Genomic DNA, 5441 nt, shown 5'->3' on the forward strand with positions numbered 1-5441 from the left:
TCCTTGAAGGGTGGGCAGGGGAGCACCAATATCCTCTCGGCAGTCCGAACTATTCTCTGTAATCTTCTGATGTCTGATTTTGTAGCTGAGCCAAACCAGACAGTTATTGATGTGCAGAGAATAGACTCGATGATGGCTAAGTAGAACTGTTTTAGCAGCTCCTGTGGTAGGTTGAACTTTCTTAGAAGGCGAAGGAAGTACAACCTTTGTTGGGCCTTGTTTACAATGGAGTCGATGTGAGTGACCCACTTCAAGTCCTGGGAGATGACAGATGTCTCCACTGTAGCCACAGTGCTGTCCATGATGTTGAGAGGGGTGAGTGCAGGGGGGTTTCTCCTGAAGTCTATGATCATCTTCACTGTTTTGAACGTGTTGAGCTCCAGGTTGTTATGTCGGCACCATACAGTCAACTCTTTAACCTTCGGTCTGTAGGCAGACTCTTCACCATCCTGAATGAGGCTGATGAGTGTGGTGTCTGCAAACTTCAGAAGCTTGACAGAGGGGTCTTTGGAGGTGCAGTCATTGGTGTAGAGGGAGAAGAGCAGTGGAGAGAGAACACATCCCTGAGGAGCGCCAGTGTTGATGGTGCGGCTGCTTGACATAAATTTCCCCAATCTCACCAGCTGTTGCCTGTCTGTCAGAAAGCTGGTGATCCATTGACAGATAGAGCTAGAAACAGAGAGCTGGTTTAGTTTGGTCTGGAGGAGTGTAGGAATGATGGTGTTGAAGGCTGAACTGAAGTCCACAAACAGGATCCTCACATAAGTCCCTGGTCTGTCCAGATGCACAATGAAGTGCAGTCCCATGTTTACTGCATCATCCACGGACCTGTTTGCTCTGTAAGCACACTGCAGGGGGTCTAGTAAGGGTCGACTGATGTCCTTCAGATAAACCAGAACCAGTTTTTCAAATGACTTCATGACCACAGACGTTAGCGCCATAGGTCTGTAGTCATTAAGTCCTGTTATCTTGGTTTTCTTTGGGACGGGGATGATGGTGGAGCGTTTCAAGCATGATGGAACTTCACACAACTCCAGAGACCTGTTGAAGATCTGTGAAAAGATGGGGGCCAGCTGATCAGCACAGGTTTTCAGAGAGGCTGGTGCTTTTCTCCTTTTGTTCTTTCTGAAGACCTGGTGCATGTCATTTTCACTTATTTTGAGTGGAGGAGGGGGGGAGAGGGGGCTTGCTGGAGGTGTTACTGGTTGTGAAAAGAGATAGTCAGAACGGGTATGGGGGGTTTCGAATCTACAATAAAACTCATGAAGGTCTTCAGCAAGTTGTTGGTTTGCAAGTTGTTTGGTGTCTTGTAATTTGTGATGGCTTTCAGACCTTTCCACACTGAAGCTGGTTCGTTTGAAGTGAACTAAAAACTTTTTTGCGTAGGTCCTTTTAGCCACTCTAATCTCCTTATTCAGCGTGTTCCTGGTCTGATTGTACAAGACTCTATCCTCTTTTCTGTAGGCATCCTCTTTGGCTTGACAAAGATGTCTGAGTTTTGTTGTAAACCATGGTTTATCATTGTTGAATATTAAGGAAGTCCTGGTAGGAATGCATATATCCTCACAGAAACTGATATATGAAATTACAGTCTCTGTGAGTTCGTCCAGATCGTTTGCAGCAGCTTCAAAAACACTCCAATCAGTCCGTTCGAAACAGGCTTGTAAAACCCGCTCTGTTTCATTAGTCTATATCCTTACAGTCTTTAATACAGGTTTAGCTGTTTTTAGTTTCTGCCTGTAGGTCAGTATAAGATGGACCAAACAGTGTTCAGAGAGTCCCAAAGCTGCCTGTGGGACAGAATGATATGCATTCCTTATTGTGGTGTAACAGTGATCCAATATATTACTGTCTCTGGTGGGACATGTAACATGCTGACTGTATTTGAATGATTTCAAAGAATGATTAAAACAGAGTCCGGGTGTTTTTGCTCCGTGTCTGTGATCTGATCGGCGAGTTTCTGTAAAGCCAGGCTCACATGAGCTCGCGGAGGAATGTAGATGCTCACAAGAATGAATGAGCAAAACTCTCGTGGGGAATAGAATGTCAAGTCACCTTTTAGTCAAGTCACCTTTATTTATATAGCACCTTTAACAATACAGAATTGTGACAAAGCGGCTGTACAGTATTAAATAGGAAACAGTACATCAACAATGCAAAAGGGCAACAATAAACCCTCAATTTTCAGGTAAAGGTAGTTAATCAAATACAATAAAATAAAATACAATATCGTGTGAAGAGAAAGTGTCCCCAACTAAGCAAGCCAGAGGCGACAGCGGCAAGAAACCAGGCTCAGTCGGGGGGCCAGACGCAGAGGACTCATCTGGTTCCCGTGGTCTTGTGCCAACAGCCGTCTAGGTGACTGGTGATCCGTCTCTGGGGCTCATCTAGTCGATGTGATCTCCGCTGACATTCAGGGCTGTAGAGGTCGTCTCTAGGTGCTGATCCACCGTCTGGGCTAGGTACGGACTGGATCCGGTGGACTGCAGTGACCATCTGATCTGGATACAGACTGGATCTGGTGGTTAAGGTGACCTCGGAATAAGAAAGAAACAGACTAATATTGGCGTAGATGCCATTCTTCTGACAATGCACTGAGTACATTGGGGGTTATGGGAAGTGTTCCCGGTTCCGGTTGACCTAATTAATGCAGCCTAATAATCCTTTAATGGATCTGAATTATAAGAATATGTTGATGTGTTATGTGTAAGCAAGGTTAAAGAGATGGGTCTTTAATCTAGATTTAAACTGACAGAGTGTGTCTGCGTCCCGAACAGTGTTGGGTAGATTGTTCCAGAGTTTGGGCGCTAGATAAGAAAATGATCTGCAGCCCGCGGTTGATTTTGATATTCTAGGTATTATCAAATTGCCAGAGTTTTGAAAACGCAGCGGACGTGAGGGACTATAATGCGATAAGAGCTCGCTTAGGTACTGAGGAGCTAAACCAATCAGGGCTTTATAAGTAATTAGCAAGATTTTAAAATCTATACGATGTTTAATAGGGAGCCAGTGCAGTGTTGACAGAACCGGGCTAATATGATCATACTTTTTGGTTCTAGTAAGAACTCTAGCTGCTTCATTTTGGACCAGCTGGAGTTTGTTTATTAAGCGAGCAGAACAACCACCCAATAAAGCATTACAATAATCTAACCGTGAGGTCATAAACGCATGAATTAATGTTCCAGCATTTGACACTGAGAGCATAGGTCGTAATTTAGATATATTTTTGAGATGGAAAAATGCAGTTTTGCAAATACTAGAGATGTGGTTTTCAAAAGAAAAATTTCCATCAAATAGCACACCTAGGTTCCTAACTGATGACAAAGAATTAACAGAACAGCCATCAAGTATTAGACAGTGTTTTAGGTTATTACACGCTAAGGTTTTAGGTCCAATGATTAACACCTCTGTTTTTTCAGAATTTAGCAGTAAGAAATTACTTGTCATCCAATTAACTCAACTACACAATCCATTAGTTTTTCAAATTGGTATGTTTCACGGGGCTGCGAAGAAATATAGAGCTGAGTATCATCAGCGTAACAGTGAAAGCTAACACCATATTTCCTGATGATATCACCCAAGGGTAACATGTACAGCGTAAAAACTAATGGCCCTAGTACTGAGCCTTGCAGCACTCCATACTGCACTTGTGACCGATATGATACCTCTTCATTTACTGCCACGAACTGATGGCAGTCAGATAAGTACGAATTGAACCATGCCAATGCACTACCACTAATGCCAACATAATTTTCAAGTCTGTTCAAGAGAATGTTATGGTCAACAGTATCAGAATGGCTTACACTTAATGAAAAGCGCTTCTAGATTGGAACAGCACATCTTCTTTAACACTGTTACATCTGTACACCACCTCTCATTGATGTAAAAGCACGTCCCGCTGCCACGCGATTTCCCCATTGATTCTGCGTCGCAATCCGGTCTAAACCGCTGATAGCCCAGCAGATGTAGCGGTATCGCGTCATTCAGCCAGGTTTCCGTGAAGCACAGAGCAGCGGAGTTTGAAAAGTCCTTATTTGACCGAGTGAGCAGAAGAAGTTCATCCGTTTGTTGGGTAGAGAGCAGAGATTCGCCAGATGGATGCCAGGCAGCGGCGTACAAATTCCGCGTTGTCTAAGCTTCATGGGCGCGCCGGTTCGCTTTCCCCTCCTGCCAGGCCTAAAGCGCTTGATCAGTGCCGCCGCTCCACCAACTACGATGTTCAGCAAAACGTCTGAATAATCGAAAACCGGTAGGAGATTTTGTGGTGTGTTCTGCCAAATCTTCAGCAGTTCATCCCTTGTAAAACTGACCGTGTTTGCAAAACAAAAAAACTAAAACAGCTGGAGAGCTAAGCACAGTGGCTGCCATGTGCTGCGCCATCTTGTTTACACATATGATATCTACTACTATACAGTGAAACATATCATTACTACAATATAGTGAGAACGTTTCTTGTCTGTTGACTGTATTTTATGATTTATGGATTGATAAATATAAATGTATGCAAATGTATGCATATTTAAGTTAATTCAAGTATTGCATGATATAAATGTATGCATATTCAAGTCCATTTTGAAATTTAAATATTTCAGAAAACTTCTCAAAAAATATTTGCAAATCTTTACTGTAATCTATGAACTGGGAAAGTATAGCGACAAAAGTTCATTTTTACCCTATTTACCTGGGGTGTCTTGCCTTAACTTTCTTAATTAAGCCAATTTAAAATAACATCTGAGACTTTCTATACACATTTTACAGCTAATGGGGAAATGATTACTGACCATTGTCTTCCAAAACACTTAAGAATTACATTCCCTAAACAAAATTTCACTCTAACATTTCTTTTGTGTTTTCATTGTGATCAGTAATGTTTACTGTCCATTAATGCAATGTGTGCACCAAAATATAATTGCTCAAACCCTTAATTTCTTCTGGTGATTAAAATACAAAATAATTATAATACAATAATAGATAATCATCTTTAGAATCATTAATTTAGCTCTTCAAATTAGTAACCAATGTTCAGTTACATGAGATTAAACTTGATTTTTAAAGTCAGTTTAGTGTAAAATAAGATGAAATTACTTGTAGCTAATTTGACTTGAAACCTAACTGGGTAACCACTTAATTCTGCTTCGTGAGAAAGACCTCTAGTTGGTTTTTGGCTACATGCAGTGGTGAAAACATCAAGTAAACATGTATTAGTGCCCTTGTTACACAACTTGTTAATTGATATATATACCTCACTCTTTTATTCTTATATTTATTTTGCCAAAAGAGTTACAATACTTTTTAATGAAAACAAACATATTACTTATTTAGATACTTATTTAATTACCTAATACAGTTTTATAATGTGAGTGCTAATTTAAACAAATGCAAATAATGCATTGCTGAAATCCATCTTATATGCAGTGTGCGGAAAGAAATGATTTGCGACA

Source organism: Labeo rohita, chromosome 21 (genome assembly GCF_022985175.1).
Source record: "Labeo rohita strain BAU-BD-2019 chromosome 21, IGBB_LRoh.1.0, whole genome shotgun sequence".
Classification (NCBI taxonomy): Eukaryota; Metazoa; Chordata; class Actinopteri; order Cypriniformes; family Cyprinidae; genus Labeo; species Labeo rohita.